Source organism: Puma concolor, chromosome B4 (assembly GCF_028749965.1).
Source record: "Puma concolor isolate L17-30 chromosome B4, mPumCon1.1.hap2, whole genome shotgun sequence".
NCBI classification, from domain to species: Eukaryota; Metazoa; Chordata; class Mammalia; order Carnivora; family Felidae; genus Puma; species Puma concolor.
The window spans coordinates 107,608,671-107,633,238 of NC_141673.1; the positions used below are offsets into that span (position 1 = coordinate 107,608,671).

The window sequence follows — 24,568 nt, forward strand, 5'->3', positions numbered from 1 at the left end:
CAGAGCTCAAACCTATGGTGCAGTGGAATGAGCCTGGAATGACAGGGGAGACGCCTAGGCTCTACCCCTCTTTTATAGTGAACCTGACAGTTGTGTCACTCCTCTCGACCTCTGTCTCCTATGAAAGGCGATGCTGGCTTGGCCAGCAATCTCTGGGGTCCCTTCTGGCTCAGACATACTGCTGATGGCCTTCTTGTTCCCAGTGTATTTTCTAAGGATCCCGTGTTATTTATCTCAGTATCTCTGCTCCCCTCCACTGCACACTGCTATCCATGCAGTAATGACATCAAAACACCCACACTGTATCTCAACAATCTGATGAGATAAATGCCTCATCCTTGGGCTCTGTGGACACAGAGTAGCAATTCCCCTATCCCACTATCAAAAAGCTCAGAAAACACAGGCTGCCAAGGAGGAATAGGCAGCCATGCGGATCACCATGTGCGTGTCATTAAGCACATTCTCCCAGCCCCAAAGCCCCTGTTTTCTCCAAAGCTGCCTCACTTTTTCCCTTCTTCTATCTCCAGAATAATGCCTCTGAACTGGTTAGCTTTTGAGAATGTGTTGGGAGGGCTGACATTGGGAGCATATGGTCTTGTTATCCAGCATGTAGCTCCAAGTTGGATGCACCAGCAACTGGCCAGGTCCTGAAAGTAATTAAACTGAGCGTATTGATCCAGGGTGGCGCCAGGGGCCTCAGACACCTGCTCTCATGCTCCTCCTGAAGTGTCCCTCTCACTGGTGCGACAGACTGTGGGACTGTCAGTGTTGGTGCTGCCAGGCCTGGCATGATGTGTTTGCGCCCCTTCTCCTGTTATGGACCAGGAGCCGGGACGCCACATGGGAGCTGGGACATTCCAAGAGAAGCAGTAGCTGGTGTGGTCCTGTAGTGAAAATACACCTGGCTCCAGCATGCTGAGTGAGTGACCTTGGGCCTCAGTTTCCCCGTAAGCAGAAAAGAGATAATAGCAAGGTCCTTGTACTTCCAGGAATGCTGTAAGAATCCGGTGCTACAATGTAAAAGCACATAGAGAGACTTAGAGGGAGTTCACATATCAAACACTGTCATGTAGGGAGCTAGGCGGGCATGGGTTCAAAGTGTGACATGCGACTGGCTGAATGTACTTAACTATTCTGAGCTTCTCTTTACCATCTATAAACTAAAGGATAATAAAACTACATTGACTGGTTTCTGATAATAATAACAAGTGCATCTGTTATTTATTGAATTGGATTCTTCCCAAAGCCCAGCACAGTGCCTGATGCACAATGGGTGCTCAAGAAATGTTCATCAAGTAAAGGGAGCTAGGGGCTTTACTCATACTCTCCTTTAATCCCTACAACAAACCTGTTAGGCACCATAGGATTATTATCCCCATTTTAAATATGAGTAAAATGAGGCCCAGAGAGGCTAAGGAATGTGTCCAAGGTCACATAGCTAGGACTTGGTGAAATAAGTCCCATTGTATAGTACTTGTTAGAGCTTCCTGGGAAGTTTGGCAATAGGGTGTGGACAGGACCTGGCAAGGAGGAAACACCCGACTGGATGCACCATATTCCATCCACAAAAATATATCATATCCCTCATAACATCCCACAAAACTAGGTATCATAATGCCCACTTTACACATGAGCAACTGAGGCTCAGAGAGGGAAAGAACCTGAAGGACTGCTTGCTTCCAACTTGAAAGAGTCCTAGTGAAGGAAACCAATTTCCCATGAGTTCCTCTTCCATCTCAGTAGGACCATCAGCTCTGCGTGGCAGCCTGCACGGTGCTCTGTCCCTCTCCGAGGGGGGTGTGACTGGAATGTCTCAGACGGCCCAGGGCAGCAAGCAAGGAGCCCAGCAGGCTGGAATTCCTTCCGTGTGGCACTTCTGGGAGGGATATTCCCCCTCAGTGATTCTTGGGAAATCTTGGCATCTGGCTGGTCTTGCCGGCCCTGTTTCTCTGACTGTTCTTTCTGTCTTGGGGCCCTCGCCAAACATCTGACACCGTTCAGGATCGATTGCACGTAAAGTGAAGAGTGGTTTTTATTTTGTTTTGTTTTGTTTTGGGGGGGTTTTCTTTTCCCCCTGTTGTCATCTAAGAAACAGGTTTTAGGTCTTTGATTCTCTTCCAAAATAACAACCATATGGGGCCTCCATTTATACTAAACAGCCTGTGCCTTTTGCAAGGGACCAGTTTGTTTTCATTTCGTGTTGAGCCTTGACTTGCTCTAAAAAGTTTTAATCAGGTAGCTTCTGAAAGAGGGAGAGAGAGACTTGTGAGCACAAATGATGCCTTATCCCTCTGAAGGGAGTTTAGCTTTCAAGGGTATGGCAGGAGCAGAGCCAAGAGCCCAAGAGGTGAGATCTGGAGAAGCCGAGGGTCACTGGCAGGACCCTGGCAGATCCATGCTCAGTGGCTGGAACAAAGAGCACTTTGAACCATGCAGGGCTCTGGCATGTTTGTTGATCGACTTATCCATGGTCCAAGCCAGCTGCTTTTGTTCCAGAGGATTTCATGGATTAACTCCCTGGGCTTCAGAAAATTGTTTCTTTTTAAGAAAGGGAAGTTTGGAGGTGACTGCAAAGGAAATTCTTATGGGCAGGCTAGGGGTGCTGGGGGAGTATTGGACGGGGCGGGAGGTCACATATATGTTGGGGAGATGGTCAGGGGCTCCCAGGGAGAGAATTGTATCCACAGTCATGAGAGGGTTCCTCCAAGGACCTCTTCCAGCAAGTGCCGGGTCTGGTAGAAACAGGAGTGTGGAGGCCTCAGGCTGGTAGCATCCTGGGCATTAAAGCTAGACCACAGCAAGGACTCCCCAGGGCTGAAGGTTGCTAGGCACTGGGGTAGGTTTCCTAGGGAGACCATGACTAGAAACACCATCTGCCAAAGATGATTTAGTTCCAGAAGAGGCAAGGGAAAGAACGAGATGGTCCTTTCTGTCCTACTTAATCTTGGTTCTGTTCGCCTGGGCCACGCATTCCTTTCCTGAAGTGGAAGAAGGCAGATGCGGTCCTGGGTAAACTGTCTTGTAACAGGGAGGGCACCACCTCCTCGACTTGCTCCCATCCCCTGCCTATGCCCTGGGTCTTGAGAACTTGCCCGTTCCCTGCCCGCTGTCCTGCCCTGGCAGCAAGTACCAGCAAGCCCACGTGTTGTGGTGGGGAGGGTGTAATGGGCATATGATTAAATACTCATACTTTGTCAAAACACTGACAGTTACAAAATGCCTCCGCATCTACTCAGGGAAGGGTGAGCAATGAACAAAATGACTTCAATATGCAAAAGACATTTCCATGGAGGCCAGGAGGGAATACGAATCCTCGAGCCAGGAGGAGTAATAGGGATTAGTGCTTGATTTATAGGCTGGCTGAGAGAAATCTACTGGCCTAAACCTGCCTAAATTCTACTGTCTGCATGTGTGCTTAAGGAGCTGGGCCCACTTTGCTTTGAAAAGCTGTTCCGCTGCTGTTGATGGGAATGAGAGTAAAGTACCTGGCCAGGGTTGAGGGTGGAGGAATTCTGAGCCCCTGGGTTCTGGATTGAGCAAAACATGCTGCGCTGATAGAAATATGTGGTCCTGAGGAGAATTTGAAAAATAAGAAGGGTGATTGCCTATTTAGGACAGGTTTGGATACAACCACTCCTGGAGGCAAGGAATGAACTTCTAACCATGGAAGCTTTGTGTTTTCTCTATAGATCTATCTTGAATAAATATAAAGAACGGGTCATATCACCATACGAATTGGAGTACACTGATGGTTCAACTGAGAGGACCTTATTGAAGGGCATTTTCACAGAGGGAGAGGGAGCCAGCAAGGCTGTTAAGCCACCCACATCTAGCAGTGGAGGGGAGCTAGGTCAAAGGGGGAGGAAACAGTGCTCTTGGATTCCAGTGAGAACTGGAGCTGGGGAGGAGGGACCATGAGCTGGAAACCATGGTCATGTAAGGACATGGCCTCTGCCAGGCCAATAGCACCACATCAGGTGGGCGTGGAAAGAAAACATCCTGACTTCTCTTTCTTCATAAGCTCCAGTGTCCTACTGGTGCTTCTCATTGGCCAAACCAACCTGAAGCCAGATAGCAGGAGAACCTGGGAGATATAGTCCCTGGGCATCAGCCTTTCAGGCCACAGAGCAGGGTGGGGAGGGTAGAGAGTGGATCTAGGGGAGTCAGCAGGGAGCAAGAGCTTATTTGTAGTATTAGCTTAGTTTGCCAACTCTGGAAAGCTCTTCCTGAGGAGGGGAATTTATAAAGAGCTTACCTACTTTCAAATTATTCGGTCCCCAAGACTATCATGCTTACCTTGCAAAACACATTGCTCAAATGATAAAGGAATTCTGAAATGTCCCATATATCCCTCCTTTATTTGTGAAATAATCAGCTTTTGGAGGGCAGTGACTGAGCCTTTTATTACCAGTTGTCTGAGTAAATTTAACAGCCCCCACCTGTGTACAGTGCATTAAACTTCACAGAAGACAATAATTCAAACCTTGAGGCTGACAAAATGGTGACAATGCGGACCTTTTGGGGAGTGAAAATGAGCAGGCTTGACTCAAGCACTATGAGGTCCACAAGCACTCTAAAGATGCAATAAGCCCTCTCTGGTGAAAGAACACAGATACACAGTGCAGCGGGAGCCCATGGCAATGGAGGACAGGGATCACGAAGCAGAGAAGGAAGTCACTGGACTGTCCCTCTGGCTTAAGTGTGGCCATGAATATGTGCCATGAAGGGCTTGTGGTTCCTAAATGCCTCTGGCATCCTGAGCCCTTGTGGTGGGTATTTCCACTATTCAGATTATTCTTTTAGGTGAAGAGCTTAATCCACTTGAGGGGGAGAGCATGTGAAGTCATTGGCATATCCAGACAGACCAGATGGCCATTTCCCTCCTTGGCCAGGCCTGGTGATGGGTGGGGGTGTGGACAAGGTGAGAAGAAAAGGGGAGATAAAGGGCATCAGACACACTCTTTGCCAAGGGCTGATGGCCTGTGGCCTGTTCTTCAGAACAACATGGAACTGTTTGAGATAATAGCCCATAGTGTTCTTTCTCACGTAGCTGTTTCTTGGTCTCCAGAATCTTGCTGGGCACTCCTTCATGGTGTCCCGGGCAGGCGGGCTTTTTCATCTACAACCTTTATGAGGCAGCCAGCTGCCACCACTCAGGCCCGGCTGGAAGGGCCTAGGCAGGGTGGGGTGTGGAATTCAGTTGATGGTTTCCAATTCCAATTTGGGTGAAATGCAGATTTTCCTCCCCTCTGTGTTTCTCTTTCCCAGTTCTGTCCTGAATGGAAAAAATGTCTGTAGATTTAAGTCCAAGGTGCAGCACTGGAGCTGGTATTTTCCCTTTTGACACAACACAGAAAATGGAGACAGCCCTGGGCCTGAGGGAATGCCTTCAGAAAGACTCTCCCTGACTATGGGTCACGAGCCAGATGGCCTGAGCTCAAGTCCTGCTGTTGCCACTCACTGGCTGCGTGTAAGTTATTTAACGTCTTAGTTCTTTGGTTTCCTGACCTGTAGCCTGGGGGTAACCATCGTATCTATATTAGGGATACTGTGATGAGGGCTGAATGGCTTAAGGTGTATAAATACAGCCAGCATGCCCAGTGTACAATAGGTGGCATGTGAGTATTTGCTATTACTATGAGAAGTACTCTTCTGGGCACGGCATCCTCCTGGGGCTCTGGGGACATGGAGCATCTGTGAGGCACCGGTGGGGGAGGTAAACATCCCTCAAGCATCTCTTTCATCAAGAAACCTGCAGCGAGTCTGCTCACTTGAAGAGTCTGGATCCACTCCACAATCTGGCTTCCAACCTTACCTACTCTTGCTACAAGTCCTCTGCCTCACCAGGGAAATCTGTTAGTTCCCTCCAACCCCCACCTGCTGCCATCCCCCGGATTTGCTTTTACCTGTGGACTTACTTCTATGTTTTTAACACTTCTTTAAGAACACAGAAAAAGGAGCTGCTTCCTAACAGTTCTTCATAGGGCCTGGCATTACAGGGATTTGCACAGTTGGTTTTGTAGGGCGTGCCTACTCCTAGGGGGTTGACTTTTTTCTTGTTTCTCTGATACATCGTCATTGTGTTGTAGAGACAACTCTGCATCTCAAATTCCTGTAAGGCAGCGGCGGAAGGGCTCTGGCTGCTGCCTGGGACCCTGTCTTTTCCTGAAACAGAGGCAGGTTACATGTGACCAGTGCTAGAGTGTATTTATTCGTTCTACTGAACACATGTCCACAGGCCCAGGACATGAATAAACTAAGTCCACAGCTACAAGAAATCAATTTATAGGCAAGTAAGACTCTGATGCTGGCCTTTACAAAGAAACTACTTGCATTATGTGTTACACATCAACATTGTCCCTATTAGGAATAAAAAGCCTCAATGATACCTTTACTTACCACTCTATGTTGATTGTTAAGGGTTATGTACCGAGATGACTATTTGATCATTTGACATCTAAGCATCAGTAGTTCAAAGTGGGGATGCAGAGCACCAGGCACACGGCATTGGTAGAAGAAATAGAACTGGTGGAGAAGAAACTGGACCCCTAAGATCTTACTATCTGTGCAGCCTGGGGAGCTCCTCTGGGTGCTGGGTGAGGACCAATAGGGCAGCCAGTACCCTGAGGACATACTGCTCCTTTTGGAGCTAGGGAGAGGGCCTTCATCTTTTCTTGGAATTAAATCAAAAGAAAACCAGAAGAAGAATCTAGACTTCTTGAGGCACTGCGGGGCAAACATCCCTCAAGCATCTCTTTCATCAAGAAACCAGGAGTGACTTGGCAAAGAAAGCCCAGACAGACAGGGGTGTTCAAGGAACTCTGTAAGCTCTCCTGTGGACTAAGAGGAAGGTACTTGCAAATCCAAATGGGTACCATAGGGAGCATGCCTGCAGAGAATGGAGGGGACCACCTTCTTGGCTAAGCAAGAATCCCATATGCTTAGGAGGTGACAGGAAAGGTAGACCTCCGGTGCAAAGCCCTGGAGGGGGCTGATTCATGAGGCGCAGCACAGCATAGACTCAGCAACCAGCCTGCCTGTGAGGGAAGCTGGCTCCACTTCTGATCATGTGACCTTGGGTAAGTTTCTTTACTTTTCTGCCTCCCAGTGTTCTTATCTCTAACATGGTAAGGATGGTATTTACCTCAGTAGGTTGGTCTAAGAATTATCTGAGCTAAGGCATGCTATATGCTTAGGACAGAACCTGGCATATGCAAAGTATCCAAGAAGTTGTTTACTATTATTATTATTATTATTATCATTATTATTACTTATTCAGGATTAATCAAAGAAAGGTTCTACCTTTTCTTTTTTTTAAATTTTACTTTTTAATTTTTTTAAATTTACATCTAAATTCGTTAGCATATAGTGCAAAATAATGATTTCAGGAGTAGATTCCTTAGTGCCCCTTACCCATTTCTCCCATCCCCCCTCCCACAACCCCTCCAGCAACCCTCAGTTGTTCTCCATATTTATGAGTCTCTTCTGTTTTGTCCCCTACCTGTTTTTCTATTATTTTTGTTTCCCTTCCCTTATGTTCATCTGTTTTGTCTCTTAAAGTCCTCATATGAGTGAAGTCATATGATTTTTGTCTTTCTCTGACTAATCTCACTTAGCCTAATACCCTCCAGTTCCATCCATGTAGATGCAAATGGCAAGATTTCATTCTTTTTGAATGAAATATGTATATGTACACACACCACATCTTCTTTAACCATTCATCCATTGATGGACATTTGGGCTCTTTCCATATTTTGGCTATTGTTGATAGTGCTGCTATAAACATGGGGGTGCATGTGTCCCTTTGAAACAGCACACCTGTATCCCGTGGGTAAATGCCTAGTAGTGCAATTGCTGGGCCATAGGGTAGTTCTATTTTTAGAAACTCCATACTGTTTTCCAGAGTGGTGTCACCAGCTTGCATTCCCACCAACAATGCAAAAGAGATCCTCTTTCTCTGCATTGTCGCCAACATTTCTTGTTGCCTGAGTTGTTAATGTTAGCCATTCTGACAGGTGTAAGGTGGTATCTCATGGTGGTTTTGATTTATATTTCCCTGATGAGTGGTGTTGAGCATTTTTTCATGTGTTGGTTGGCCATCTGGATGTCTTCTTTGGAGAAGTGTCTATTCATGTCTTTTGCCCATTTCTTCACTGGGTTATTTGCTTTTCGGGTGTTGAGTTTGATAAGTTCTTTGTAGATTTTGGATACTAACCCTTTATCTGATACGTCATTTGCAAATATCTTCTCCCATTATGTCGATTGCCTTTTAGTTTTTCTGATTGTTTCCTTACTGTGCAGAAGCTTTTTATTTTGATGAGGTCCCAGTAGTTATTTTTGCTTTTGTTTCCCTTGTCTCTGGAGACGTGTTGAGTAAGAAGTTGCTGTGGCTAAGATAAAAGAGGTTTTTGCCTGCTTTCTCTTCCAGGATTTTGATGGCTTTCCTGTCTTACATTGAGATCTTTCATCCATTTTGAGTTTATTTTTGTGTAGGGTGTAAGAAAGTGGTCCAGGTTCATTTTTTTCTGCATGTCGCTGTCCAGTTTTCCCAGCACCACTTGCTGAAGAGACTGTCTTTATTCCGCTGGATACTCTTTCCTGCTTTGTCAAAGATTAGTTGGCAATACGTTTGTGTGTCCATTTCTGGGTTCTCTATTCTGTTCTATTGATCTGAGTGTCTGTTCTTGTGCCACTAGCATACTGTCTTGATGATTACAGCTTTGTAGTATAGCTTGAAGTCTGGGATTGTGATGCCTCCTGCTTTGGTTTTCTTTTTCAAGATCACTTTGGATATTCAGGGTTTTTTCTGGTTCCATACAAATTTTAGGATTATTTGTTCTAGCTCTGTGAAGAATGCTGCTGTTAGTTTGATAGGGATTGCATTGAACATGTAGATTGCTTTGGGTAGTATCGACATTTTAACAATATTTGTTCTTCCTCTCCAGGAGCATGGAATCTTTTTCCATTTTTTTGTGTCTTCTTCAATTTCTTTCATAAGCTTTCTATAGTTTTCAGTGTATAGATTTTTCACCTCTTTGGTTAGATGTATTCCTAGGTATTTTATGGTTTTTTGTGCAAGTGTACATGGGATTGATTCCTTGACTTCTCTGTCACTTCATTGTTGGTGTATAGGAATGCAACCAGTTTCTGTGACTTGATTTTACATCCTGGGACTTTGCTGAATTCATGAATCAATTCTAGCAGTTTTTTGGTGGAATCTTTTGGGTTTTCCATATAGAGTATCATGTCATCTGCGAAGAGTGAAAGTTTGAACTCCTCCTGGCCGATTTGGATGCCTTTTATTGCTTTGTGTTGTCTGATTGCAGAGGCTAAGACTTCCGATACTATGTTGAATAACAGTGGTGATAGTGGACATCCCTGTCTTGTTCCTGACCTTAGGGGGAAGGCTCTCCGTTTTTCCCCATTGAGGATGATATTAGTGTTGGGTCGTTCATATGTGGCTTTTATGATCTCGAGGTATGCTCCTTCTATCCCTACTTTCTTGAGGGTTTTTATCAAGAAAGGATGCTGTATTTTGTCAAATGCTTTCTCTGCATCTATTGAGAGGATCATATGGTTCTTGTCCTTTTTTTTTTATTGATGTGATGAATCACGTTAATTGTTTTGCGGATATTGCACCAGCCCTGCATCCCAGCTATAAATCCCACTTGGTCATGGTGAATAATTTTTTTAATGTATTGTTGGAGCTGGTTGACTAATATCTTGTTGAAGATTTTTGCATCCATGTTCATCAGGGAAATTGGTCTATAATTCTCCTTTTTAGTGGGGTCGTTGTCTGGTTTTGGAATCAAGGTAATGCTGACTTCATTGAAAGAGTTTGGAAGTTTTCCTTCCATTTCTATTTTTTGGAACACCTTCAAGAGAATAGGTGTTAACTCTTCCTTAAATGTTTCGTAGAATTCCCCTGGGAAGCCATCTGGCCCTGGACTCTTATTTTTTGGCAGATTTTTGATTACTAATTCAATTTCCTTACTGGTTATGGATCTGTTCAAATTTTCTATTTCTTCCTGTTTCAGTTTTGGTAGTGTATATGTTTCTAGGAATTTGTCCGTTTCTTCCAGATTGCCCATTTTATTGGCATATAATTGCTCATAATATTCTCTTATTATTGTTTTTATTTCTGTTGTGTTGGTTGTGATCTCTCCTCTTTCATTCTTGATTTTGTTTATTTGGGTCCTTTCCTTTTCTTTTTGGTCAAACTGGCTAGTGGTTTATCAATTTTGTTAATTCTTTCAAAGAACCAGCTTCTGGTTTCATTGATCTGTTCTATTTTGGTTTTTTTTTTGTTTTTTTTTGTTTTTTTTTGTTTTTTTTTTTTTGTTTCGATAGCATTAATTTCTGCTCTAATCTTTATTATTTCCTGTATTCTGCTGGTTTTGGGTTTTATTTGCTGTTCTTTTCCCAGATATTTAAGGTGTAAGGTTAGACTGTGTATCTGAGATCTTTCTTCCTTCTTTAGGAAGGCCTGGATTGCTATAAACTTTCCTCTTATGACTGCCTTTGCTGCATCCCAGAAGTTTTGGGTTGTGTGTTATCATTTTCATTGACTTCCAGATACTTTTTAATTTCCTCTTTAACTGATTGGTTAGCCCATTCATTCTTTAGTAGGATGTTCTTCAGTCTCCAAGTATTTGTTACTTTTCTCTATTTTTTCTTGTGGTTGATTTCGAGTTTCATAGCATTGTGGTCTGAAAATATGCACGGTATGATCTCAATCTTTTTGTACTTGCTGAGGGCTGATTTGTGTCCCAGTATATGGTCTATTCTGGAGAACATTCCATGTGCACTGGAGAAGAATGTATATTCTGCTGCTTTAGGATGAAATGTTCTGAATATATCTGTTAAGTCTATCTGTCCAGTGTGTCATTCAAAGTCATTGCTTCCTTGTTGATTTTTTGATTAGATGATCTGTCCATTGCTGTGAGTGGGGTGTTGAAGTCTCCTACTATTATGGTATTACTATCGATGAGTTTCTTTATGTTTGTGATTAGTTGACTTATATATTTGGATGCTATCACATTTGGTGCATAAATGTTTATAATTGTTATGTTCTTGGTGGATAGACCCCTTGATTATGATATAATGCCCTTCTGCATCTCTTTTTTTTTTTTTTTTTTTTTAATTTTTTTTTTTTCAACGTTTATTTATTTTTGGGACAGAGAGAGACAGAGCATGAACGGGGGAGGGGCAGAGAGAGAGGGAGACACAGAATCGGAAGCAGGCTCCAGGCTCTGAGCCATCAGCCCAGAGCCCGACGCGGGGCTCGAACTCACGGACCGCGAGATCGTGACCTGGCTGAAGTCGGACGCTTAACCGACTGCGCCACCCAGGCGCCCCTGCATCTCTTGATACAGTCTATTTTTAAGTCTAGATTGTCTGATATAAGTATAGCTACTCCAGCTTTCTGGGATATATATATATGTGTGTGTATATAAATGTATATATATTTTTTCATCTTTTCTTCCCTCAGAGAGTCTCCCTCAAAATTTCTTGCAGGGCTGGTTTAGTGGTCACAAACTCCTTTAATTTTTGTTTGTCTGGGAAACTTTTTATCTCTCCTTCTATTTTGAATGACAGCCTTGCTGGATAAAGAATTCTTGGCTGTATATTTTTCTGATTCAGCACACTGAATATATCTTACTACTCAGAAAGGTTCTACCTTTTCATGACTTAAGGTGAGTCCAGTATCTCCCTTTACTTTATTGCCTCATCCAGGTTTACTGGTACCAGATTTTGGTCTAAGGGCTCTACAACATCGTTTCCCAGCCCTGTGAGGGATACAAAGATGATGGTTTAATAGAACCATCTTTGGCTCAGGCAAATGTGGCTCATAGGTGGAAGGACTCAGTGGAACACACTCCTCCATGAGTTCATGTGAGAGTCACCATCAAGAGCTTGGCTAAGTTCTGAGCAGTGTAGACGAGGACAAGTTTCCCATAGGATTTTCAGGACCATACTCTTTATAGCAGTAACTAGCACAAGGCAGAAAGTGGGGGACTCATGGGGACAAGGATGTGCCAGCTGGAATGGGCCACATCCAGAAACAGAGTTGCACTGGTACTGGAGATGTTTCTGGATACTCATCTTGGAAGACTTGAAAGGTGAAATACGCTCTTGTACCCAAAGGGTAGGGTCTGGTCTGGGGACAGAAATAGGAGTGGGTGAGGAGGCTCTCTGCTTCCCTCAGTAAGTACCAATGCCTGACAGCAATTGTATACAGGCTCTGCCCTTGACCCTGGTGAGAACTTGATGGGTGGCCATTGATTGTACAGTGCAACGAGTATGGGTTTTACATGGCAGTTTCTAGCAGACAGGGCTTGCTCATCTGAGTTCTGTGCAGCATGCAACAGGAATTATCTTTGCCCTGGTGTTAAGGAGTAGCATAATGTCATACTTGGGTGCTTGAGTGGTGGTGATGATGGTGATGATGTGGTGGCCTAGGGCCCCGTGCCACCTCCTATGTGGCTTTATCCTTGATAGCAGCAACTCATCATTCTGTTCAGCCCATTTCTAAACGGGGCCAAAACACCCAGCAGCCATCTCAAAAAATGCTGAGGAGCCCAGGTATCTACCCAATATTGGCATTCTTGAGTAGTTTTAATAAAAACCCTTGTTGGCTTTATTTATTCAGCTGTGAAGGATCTGTTGAGTTTCTGAGCTGTGAGCATTCCCTTCAGGTAATAGAAGGAGACTCATCCTGGAAGAGGGAGTGTTTACCTTTGTCCCATTCATAGAGGTCCTAGAACACTCCCAACTATGAGGGAGCCCCCGATGCCCTCACTGAGTTTTTCATCAGTTTGTGACTGCTCAGTCCAGACTTCAGAAAGATATTATAACAGTAATGATGAAAATGGCAACCTTTGGTGAAGCATGCCAGATGGTGGGTGTCTTACATGCATGATTTCTAATTCTCACAATAACTGCATGAGGTAGTTTCTTTTTTTTTAAAGTTTCTTTTTTTTTTAAGTTTATGTATTTATTTTGAGGGAGAGAGACAGTAGGAGAGGGGCAGAGAGGGAGAGAGAGAATCCCAAGCAGGCTCTGTGCTGACAGCACAAAGCCTGATGCGGGATTCAAAATTACAAACCGTGAGATCATGACCTGGGCCGAAGTCAGATGTGTAACTGACTGAGCCACCAGGCACCCTGGCATTCATATTTTCTATTTTCAAATGGGGAAACTGAGGTCTGTGGATCCCAAATGTCTTTCCCAAGGCCACCTAGCTAGAAGCCAGTGTAGTTAGAATTCAGGCCCAGGTCTGTCTGATTCCCAGGTGGTGCCTTTTCTACAGCACAGTGCATGGGTACAGTCTGGAGCAAGAGGTGACGGGCTTTGCTCTAAAGGAGCACCAGATGGTGGAAGAGTGCCAGAGCAGGCTGGCACAGTGGCTCCTGGCTGGGACGGGATGCTGGCTCCCCCCAGTCCTCAAGGGTCAGGCACAGGACTAATGTCTCTGTCAGTAGACATTGGTCCCAGGCGACCAGGCATGCTGGCAGCTTTCCTGGCCTGGGCACGCCCTGCACAATTCCTCCAGCATGCATGGGCCTCTTGACAGGGAGTGACAGCTGTGATTCAGCGCTTGCACCAGTGGCAGGAGAAACATGGGTGAAACAAGGGGAAAGGACTATAATTACCTCTTAACACGTTTCCACATTTCTCTGCTGTCAGAATGGTTTTGTTTTCTGATTTATTTTGATCTCCTTGAAAATTAGTTGCTGCAGTGCATTGGGTATGTAATCGTTGTCCCGCTAGCTAGCAGTCATCATTGGCAATGTAAGCCAGGCAAACGTGATTTTTATCCCCTTTCCCTGATTTGTGTCAGTTTCTGTGTGTGTTGAGGGCCAGGGGAAAGGGTTGGCCATGTGGTATTAGGTATGTCGGCTGCCTGTCTGCATACCCTGGCTCCTCACCACTACCCTAAGAGGGGGCAGAGTCTTGCAGGCAGTGTCTCTCCAGAAGCTCCATGCCCCCATGGATTGTCCAGCGAGCCTACAGTCTCAACTCTTTTGCCCTCGCTTTCTTTCATCCTCCTGCTCTAGGCCTTGTCCAGGCTCCCCACCCTCTCCCCTACAGGCACATACAACTCCCTATGCATTCCACCCCAGCTCATGGCCCCCACACAACTCCAGCTCCCACCTTTGACCTACCACCTCCATCTGCTCTCAGGAACCTGTACCCACTCACAGAGCTCTTAGCCATGAAACACAGAGAACTGGGCTTGACATCACTCTGCCCACAGCACCGTCAGATCTGTGCACCATTCTCTGTGGGAAGGTGGCCAGTCTTAGTCAAACGGAATAGTAGAGACCTTTTCTCTCATGTCAGGTCAGGATGGAGAAGGGAGCTGTTATGGTGCCATGGCAGTTTAGGTGGGGGAGGAGGGAGTCAGCCCTGTAGAATGGTGAGGTGCTTGGTACCTTTCAGGGATGGATGTCCATCAGTAGGCCCAGGAGAGGGTTGCCAAAATGAGCACTATGGAAAGAAGAATTTTAGAGCCAGGAGGAAACTCTGTGGTCATTGAGTCCAATGACTTTATTAATCAGGGGAGAATATTGAGGCCTTAGAGATGGGACAGGGATATACTCAAGATACACAGCTGGCTGACAGCAGGTCTGGGCTAGAATCTGGATTTTGATTACATTCTATCCAGAAGGAGGCTGGCTGGCTTCATGATTGGAGCAGACAGCTGCCCATGTGCTGGGATTTGGAGGAATCTGCCATTTCCTTCCTGGGATTCTATAATCCAAAGAACCTTTTTCACTAACAAAATTTGGTGCCAAAAAGAAAAAGTATGGGCTACTTTGTTTCAAGTGCATGAGGAGGAGCGAAACGGAGCCCACCTGTTCAGCTTCCCCTGATATTACAAGGGGGCCCCCTAGGCATCTCTCTAGAATCTTTAACAACCCATAGAATATAGTGACAAAACATTTGAGGCCCCTATTAACAGGGCATATGAATGGATGAAACATGCCCAGCTTCTACATCTTTGCATGATATATTTCCCAGAGTAATTGAAAGCAGAGACCAGGACTATAAAAGAATGGAGTTCCCAATAGGAGAGTTGTTGAATAAGGAAATATTTGGAAACCAAAGGAAATGGCGTGGGAAAGATAAGTTCATCTGGGGTGCTTTTGGGTTGAGGATAGACTAGATCAAGAAATGGTGGGGGTCCTGGAAGCTGGGGTGCCTGAATCAAGAGTGCAGGGATCAGAGATACCAGAGAAGATTTCAAGCATAAACTCCAACCACTCGATGAAATTACCAGGAGTATGTAAATTCTGACACCTGTGCCATGGCCTGAACTCTTTCCAGCATGCCAGAAGGGCTACAGAGTCACTGCAGAAAATCAGATTAAGCTTTTCTATCAGAGACTGTGCCGTCACCTAATATTGATAACTGATATTCGCAGAGCACTTCATGCTTTATAAGTCACTCCCGTATGCCAAGTGATTCTTCCAATACCACATGAGGTGGCTATTATTATTACCATCCCCATTTCACAGATGTAGAAACACAATGAGCCATTGCTTTGGAAGCACCATTACTAACAATGCCTTCTAACAGTTATATTTATCGGCTCTTGTCCTAGAAACATTTCGTTTAATTCATCTCTCTCTCTTTTAGTAGACAGGCAGACAGTAGAACACACACACACCCCTCTCTTTCTTGCTCTGAGGATTGGTAGGGAAAGGATTTTGCTTCTGGCTTCTCAATAGCAGTTTCTCTGTCTTTGCTCTCTAACAAAAGACACCTTCAGAATGCCCTCTGCTCATTAATCTAAGGAGGCTTCAGGCAACAACAATGGGACTCCAACCCTGCCATGGGCTCCTATGAAGAATTCCAAGAGGATGTCCCAACACATGTCTGCTCAAGGATCCCAGCAGAGCATGTCTTAAGTCCTTCACTGCTGGGTCTTGACTGGGCAGTGTCCCAGGAAGCTGAAGGAGCCTTCTCTCTCTTGCCTCTACCTAACAGAAAGGTGGCTTCTGTCTTCTCCACCCCTCCCTCCCCAACTGCACGCCACAAATGGGTCTGTTTTCTCTGATGCTTCTTTATTGCATGTTAACACTTAATTTCTGGACTTGATCCTATTATACCTGCAGCAATAGAGAGCAGAGCAGAAGGGCCCTCAGATACTATATTAGAGGCAGAAACCGCCTTTAATCTGATCACACTGAGGTGGCTACATATCGTCACTGCTTTTCATGCAGACTGGGGCCAGCCCAGCTACCAGTGCCCGGACCACTGATTCCTGGCCTGTTTCAAGGCCTGCAGCGAGGACCCACCCTCACTCCCCACCACAACATGCCTGGAAAACAGATTCCAGGAACTTTGCCCTTGCTGCTGGTATGGTCCACGTGGCACAGAAGTATGCCTGACTTCAAATTTGATAGGAACAGACCAATGTGTGAAGTCACCAGATACCGAGATGTTTTCTCCTGGCTTTTATATCTCCCATTTATGTTTAAAGATATTTTTTTACTGATGTATAATTTTCATAAAGTAAAATTATTTTAGGTCTACAATTCTATGAATTTTTAAATATGGCTTTATTGAGACATAATCAACATACAACAAACCACTCATAATTTCAAGCATGTACTTTGAAAAGTTTTAACATGCATGTGCACTTTGTGAAACCATTACCACAGATGGTCAAGAGAGTGAACAGATCTGTCACCCCCGAAATTTTCTCTTGTCCTTTGGTAATCCTTCCAGCTCATCCTCCCCACCATCCTCTATCTTCTCCTGTCACTATGTTTGTATTGTCTATAATTTCTATAGGTAGGATTTTTATATATGTATTCTTTTTTAACTGACTTCTTTCATTCAGCATAATTATTTTGAGATTTGTGGATGTTGTTGGATGTATTGATAATTCATCCTTTTTTTATTGCTAACTGATGTTCCATGAATGGATATACCCAAATTTGCTCACCTGTTGATGGAATTTTGGCTTTTTTCCAGTTTGGGGCTATTTAAGTAAAGTCGCTGTGAATGCTTATGTAGAAATCTTTGTATGGGCACATGCTCTCTTTCTCTTGGATAAATACCAAGGAATGAAGTGGTTGCATCATATGGTGCTAGTGTATAACTTTCTAAGAAGTTGTCAACCTGTTTTCCAAAGTGGTTGTACCATCTTACACTCTCATCAGCAGTGTGTGACAGTTTGAGTTCCTCTCCATTTTCCCCAATACTTGGCCTGGCATTGGTTTTTGCTGTTACATATAGATAGTGGTATCTCCTTGTGTTTTCAATTTGCATTTTCCTGGTGACTAATGATACTGCACATCTTTCATATGCTTATCTGCCATCCACATATCTTCTTTGGTGAAGTAAAGTATTTATTTGTATCTTTTGCCCATTTTCTAATTGCATTGTCATAATTGCATTTTGAGAATTCTTTATATATTCTCGATACTAGTTCTTTATTAGATATGTGCTTTGTAAATATTTTATTGCAGTTGATGGCTTGTCTTTTCTCTGTCTTCTTTGTCTGAAACCAGTTTCCATTTATGTGTGGATCAATTCCATCTATTCTCTATTCTGTTCCATTGACCCATTTGTCTGTCTTTACACCAATACCACATGTTTTTGATGATCAAGTCTTTATAATATGTCTTGAAATAAGGTAACATTTGCTACCGCTTCAACTTTGTTCTTCTTTTCTCAAAGTTGTTTGGACTATTCTAGATCGTTTGCATTTCCATATGAATTTTAAATCTGCTTGCCAATTTCTGTAAGGAAACGTTTTTACTTCATGTATTGTGAAGTTCTGTTGGTAGGTGCATAAACATTTAGGATTGTTATGTCTGTTTAAAGAATTGGCCCTTCAGGGGGTGCCTGGGTGGCTCACTTGGGTAAGCCTCTGACTCTTGATTTCTGCTCAGGTCATGATCTCACAGTCATAAGATCGAACCCCATGATGGGCTCCATGCTGGGCATGGAACCTGCTTAAGATTCTCTCTCTCCCTCTCTCTCTTCCCTTCCTCTACTCGTACACATGCGTGTGTGTGCTCTATCTCCTTCTCTCTCTCTTTTAGGGAGAGAGAGAGAGAGAGAGAGAATTGCCCCTTTTGTTGCTGTGAAAATACTTTCTTTATCCCTGATGATATTCTTTGCTCTGACCTCTACTTTACCCGATCTTAACGTAGCCACTCTGTTTTTCTTTTATTCATGTTAGTATTGTTTATCTTTTCTTAACTTTACTTTTATTTTTTGAGAGAGAGAGAGTGTGAGCTGGGGAGGGACAGAGGGAGAGACAGACAGACAGACAGAGAGACAGAGAATCCCAAGAAGACTCCATGCTCAGCATAGAGCCCAACACAGGGCTCCATCCCTTGACCATGAGATCATGACCTGAGCTGAAATCAAGTCAGACTCTTAACCCACTGAGCCACCCAGGCATCCCTCCTACCTTTTACTTTTAACCCATTTGCACCTTTATATTTAAAATAGATTTCTTATAAGCAATGTATAGTTGGGTCATGCTCTTTATTCAATCTCATTGTCTCTTTTAATTGGGGTTTTCAGACCATTATATGATTATTGTTATGCAGTGAGGTTTATCATCTTGCTATTGTTTTCTATGAGTCCCATATGTTCTTTGTTCCCTTTTACCTTTTTTTCTGCCTCCTTTTGGATTATTTTTTTTCTAAAATTTTATAAGTTTTTTATTTTTTTACTTTGAGAGAGAGAGACAGAAAGCGTGAGCAGGGGAGGGGCAGAGACAGAGGAGAACGCGAGAATCTCAAGCAGGCTCCCCACTGCCAGCATGGAGCCTGACATGGGACTTGAACCCACAAACTGAGAGATTATGACCTGAGCCAAAGTCAGATGCTTAACCGACTGAGCCACCCACGTGCCCCTTGGATTATTTTTTTTATTCCATTTTATCTCTTTTGTTGGCTTCTTAGCCAAAATTCTTTGTTTTGTTTTGTTTTATAATGGCTGCCTTAGGGTTTATAGTATACATTCCTAATTCATCACAGTCTACCTTTAAGTGTTGCTATACTGCTTTCACTTAGTATAGGAACCTTATAATAGTATACTCACATTTCTCCCTTCATGGCATGACACATTTATTGTCATACATTCTATTTATGCATTTGTTATGGACCTCATGATACATTATATTTTTGCTTAAATTGTATTTTAAAGAAAAAACATACATCCATTTCTGTCATTTTTCATTTGTTTATCTAGATCCACATTTTCATTTCATATCACTTTCCTTCTTTTAACATTTCTTGTAGTGCAGGAATGCCAGTAATGACATCTTTTAGCTTTTGTATGTCTGAAAAAAAAAGATTTTTCACCTTTATTATTTTTTTAAGTGTATTTATTTATTTTTGAAAGAGAGAGTGTGTGTGTGTGCATGTGCATGCAGGACAGACAGAGGAGAAAGAATCCCAAGCAGACTCTGAACTGTCAGCATGGAACCCCACTTGGGGCTCAAACCCACAAACTGTGAGATCATGACCTGATGCGAAATCAAGAGTCAGATGCTTAACCAACTGAGTCACCCAGGTGCCCCTCACCTTCATTTTTTAGATATTTTTTGCTTAGTATAGAATTCTAAGTTGACAGTTCCTTTTTTATTAATTTAAAGCTATTGTTCCACTGTCTTGTTGCTTACATTGTTTTAACAACAAGAAATCTGCTGCCATCCTTGTCTTTGTTCCTCTGTAAATACATCTGTCTTTATGCTCTGGCTACTTTTAATGTTTTCTTTTTATCACTGGTTCTGAGCAGTTTGATTATTATGTGCCTTGGTGTATAATTTTTTTCATATTTGCTATGCTTGAAATTCATTAAACTTCTTGAATCTGTAAGTTTATGTTTTAAAAATTAAATTTGGTGAAGTTTTGGCTGTTATTTCTACAAATATGTTTTCTGTCTCCTCCTCCCCATTTTGTGAGAATTGTAATTGCATATATATTAGACTGCTTGAAGTTGTCATACAGCTCACTAATGCTTTTTCTTTAATTGGTCTTTTTCTCTTTCATTTCAGATAGTTTCTATTACTATGTCGTCAAGTTTACTAATCTTTCCTTGTGTCATGCATAATCTGATGTTAATCCTAGCCAGTGTATTTTTATCTTTGACATGGTAGTTTTCATCTCTAGAAGGACTATTTGGGTCTTCTTAATATTTTTCATGTTCCTACTTAACTTTTTGACCATATGGAATGCAGTTATGATTACAGTTTTAATATCCTTATCTGCTAATTCTAACATCTGTGTCATTCTGGTCAATTTAAATTGATTTTTCTTCTCATTGTGGGTTGCATATTCTGCTTCTTTGCATTGGATTAAAGACATAAGTTTTACCTTGGTTAATGTTGAATTCTTATAAATTCAATTCAAAATAGTTTTATAAATATTTTTGAACTCTATTCTGGGACTCAGTTAAGCTATTTGGAAACAATTTGATTCTTTTTTGGTCTTGGTTCTAATATTTGTTAGGCAGCATTTAGTCTAGGGATGATCATTTCCCACAACTGAGGCAAGACCCTTTTGAGTAGTCTACCCAATGCCCTGTGAATTACGAGTTTTTACACTCTGGTTCATAGGAATAGGAATTATTTCCAACTCTGTGTGAGCACTGGGCACTGTTCCCTTTAATCCTCTTGGATGGATGGCTCCGTGGCAGAAAGACCCTAAGGTGATGTTCAGTGACTCCTGCCTCTTCTTATTCATGCCTTTGTGTAATCCCTTCCCTTGAGTGTGAGTAGGAGCTGTGGCTTGTTTCTAACCAATGAAATATGACATAGATAGTAGGGTGCCACTTCTGTGACCGGGTTATATTATATGGTAAAGGTGATAGGGTGTCTCTCACATGATTGTGTTATACAGTAGAAGACTCCAGACTAGGGCTAGAAAGCCTCCTTGTGGGCTTAATGATGTAAGTGGTCATATTGGAGAATCCCACGTGTCAGGGAACTGTAGGCAGCCTCTAGAGCCCAAGGTTGTCATACAGCCACAGGGAAAAGAATTCTCCCACCAATCTGAATGAGCTCAGAAATGGATTCTTCTCTAGTGGAACCTCCTGATGTTATTACACCCTGGCCAAAACTTTGATTATAGCCTTGTGAGGCTCTGAACAGAGGCCGCAACTAAGCTATGCCCAGACTTCTGACCTACAGAAACAGTAAGATAATAAATATGTGTTGTTTTAAGCCACCAAGTTTGTGGTAACTTGTTACACAGTAATAATAAAAACAAATATAGTTCTTTCCTGTGCCTCAGGCCATTTCTTCACACACATGTATCAATGACTACTTTGCTGAATCACCCAAGGGGACCCTTTGCAGACCTCTGGAGTCCTCTATTTGTGCAGCTCTGTCCTATGAAATCTAACTGCCTCGGTCTCCCCAGACTCTCAGCTCCATGTCCTTAACTCAGGGCATCTGCAAGGCTCCACCTGGGCTCTCCCTACTCATGCTGTGGCCTGTAGACTGTAACAAGGCCATGAGCCTAGGATAGTTGTGGAGCTTACCTCGTTCCCTTCTTACATCTTCAGGATCTCAGACAGTGCTTTTGTTGCCTGCTGTCCAGTGTCTGGTTGTTTCAGGTGAGAGTGTAAATCTGGTTACCATTATCCTACCTTGGCCAGAAGCAGAAGTCTCTGGTTCTATTAATTCTGTCAAATGTATATAATCATATAAGCACTATTACAATCCAGATAGAAAACATTCTCCTCATCCCCCAAAGTTTCCACATGCCTCTTTGTAGTTCCTCCTCTCCTCAGCACCTGGCAACCACTGATCTGGTTTCTGTCCCTATAGCTTTTCTTTTTCCAGAATATTGTATAAATATGATTCTATAGTATGTCACCTTTTGAGTCTGGTTTATTTTAATTTAGCAAAATGCTTTTGCAAGTCATGCATATTATTGCATGTATTTGCATGTATCTGTTCATTCCTTCTTATTGCTGAGTAGTATTCTACTGTGTGCTTGTATCACAGTCCTTTCGGTGATTTGGGAGTAATTAGTCCAAAGAGCTATAGATTAATATCTATGTCTCCCTAAGATAGGGAGACAATCAAATTCCATGCACTAAGCCTAAGTCTTTCTGCTTTCCTGCCTGCCTGCCTGCCTGCCTGCCTTCTCACCCATCCATTCTTACCCCCATTCCCTCTCCTCTCTTCGCCTTCCTTCTTGCCTTCATGCCTACCTTTCTTTAGATAAATGGAGGTAAACTTACCTAATAATTTGACAATTATTATTTTAAAACCAACCCAAGACTTTTCAACCTATATTCCACAGACTGAGATGTCTCCCTCTATCCTTAAATCCAGATGACTGTTGGAAATTCTGGAAGGAAGAGATCCAGGGGTGACATTTCTGGAATTTGGTGGCCTTGTATGACATCACACTTTGGAGGCTGGATTGGGATACATCCAGTTTTGCCTGCTTTCTCCTTCTCCTTTCCTATTCCCAAAGTAAGGACAGTCCTCTGATCCAAAAAGCACTAGACAGCCTGAATGCATTCCTGGCTTGCCGATCTTAATGCTTAGATTTCCTTCCCAATGGGAAGGGAGCCTGTCTGAGAAGTGAGGCAGGACTGGAAGCTCTGTGGAGGCTGAGTGCTTCTCATATAGGTCCTGAAGGCCCTGCCTGAGGCAGTGGATTTAGGAGAAGATTGTCATGACCACTTCTTCCCCCATAGCCATGTCAGAGTGGAGAATGCACCCAGGCAGGAACTTAAGAGGAGGAGGAATGAGTGTGCTCTGTACATCTGAACTAGCTGTGCCCACTGAATGAGCTGTCAGGGACAGGTGGATCTCACTCAATTCACACCAGAGAAGGGATATGGAGTGTGGAGCCCTGCAGTCTGTCTACGGCAGGTCTGCATAGACTTAGCTTTCTCCAGACTTGGTTAATTCCTTTAAGACCCTTCCTCACTCTGAAACACTTATAGGATGTGTCAGGAATGTTTTCAGCTTCAAGCAGTACAGTTCTTAAGAAGTCTGGAAGTAGCCTCAGGATTGTCCAGCAGCTCAAGGTGCCACTGAGAACCGGGGCTCTCTCCACTCCCTCATACTAAGCCTGTTCATACTCAGACTTGCTTTCTCCTTCATGCAAGGCAGGTGATGCAGTGCCAGCATCACATCCACATTCAAGGCAGGGTGAAAGAGGAAGGTATGGTGACAGCAGCACTCTGTCCCTTTAAACACACAACAGAGGCTTTCCCAGAAGCCCCTGGGATAATACTTCTTGAACTTCAGTATACCTAAGTGTCACCTCAGGGTCTTGTTGAAACACAGATTTGGATACTCTAGATCTGGGGTGGAGCCTAAAAGTCCACATTTTGACCAAGCCCTCAGGATATGTCAGTGCTAGTAGAAACTGCATTTTGAGTAGCAAGGTGCCAGGCTACCACTCCTTCATCATATTGTCAGAACTTAGTCACATAATTACAACTAGCTGCAAAGGAGGCTGACAAAGAAGTTTGCTTTGTTCAGCCTTTATAGAGGAAGGGGCCAAAGAGAAGAGAAGGTAAGACTTTGTAGGACTGTCTACTAGAATTCTACTGAAAACACAAGCTACGGGAGCTTCTGAAGCTACAGGTTGACTTGGGACAAGCTAGAGACCTCGTCCCCATAAGGGAGGGCCATAGACCTGCTTACACTGTGTCCACACCCAGTCCATAGGGCCAGGAACTCCCTGCCCTGAGCTGGTCATTCCTGTGTGCCAGGCTGTGAGTGAGCTCATGGGAGCAGGGACTCCACTTACAGAACTCCATTGCCTTAGCACCAAGCACGATGCTGACACATAGCAGTACCTGGTAAAATGTTAAACTGTTAAACTGAAATGTTACTAGCACATTTTCTTATTACAGGTCTTCTCAAACTTTAATGTGTATACACAGTTGCACAGTTAAGTAGGGGAACTGTGTTAAAATGCAGATTCTGATTCAGTGCACCCAGAATGAGGATTCAGGATGCTGCGTTTTGAACAAGTTCCCAGGCAATGCTGCTGCTGAGGATTCTGGACCCCACTTTGAACAGAAAGGGCCTAGAACATGTAAAGTCAAGTTTTTCTTCTTAACTTACCAGCAGTCACTTGTTATTCATTCACCCAGGGTGAGCAGCTGTTTGTGAGGATGTTATCAGATATTAGAAATAGACCCATGGAGGTCAGGGGGACCCTGTTGTGCTTGTTTCTGAGGCAGGGGGCCTGGAAGTCTGTAGATCTCATCCCTTGCTTCCTTGAGCCCCTGCCTGTCCAAAACAAAAATGAGCAGTGTACCGGGGTGAGAAGAGAGAGCAGCCAAGCTCATCTTTCAACAGCTCTTAACTTGCTTGGCTCTAGACGTGAAACAGGAACATGCCACCCCTGTCTCAGCCCTGGCCTTCCGGAAGTGCTGGGGACTCAGGCCCAGCTGCGTGAGGGGCCGATGCATTGCAGATGTCCGAGGTTCCCTGGCACAGAGTAGGCTTCGGGGTGGGGGGGTTGCTCGGGAGAAGCTAGGAAGAGCGAGAGAGAAATACATTTTCTGTGAACAGTTGTGCCCAGGGGAAAAGCTAAATTCTCTAGAG

General features: G+C 43.6%; 1 protein-coding gene across 42 annotated transcripts in view; it reads left to right on the top strand.

Annotated features, from left to right (window-relative positions):
• Positions 1–24,568, top strand: part of CACNA1C (calcium voltage-gated channel subunit alpha1 C) — a 767,747-nt gene that overhangs the window by 313,274 nt on the left and 429,905 nt on the right. The window lies entirely within an intron of this gene.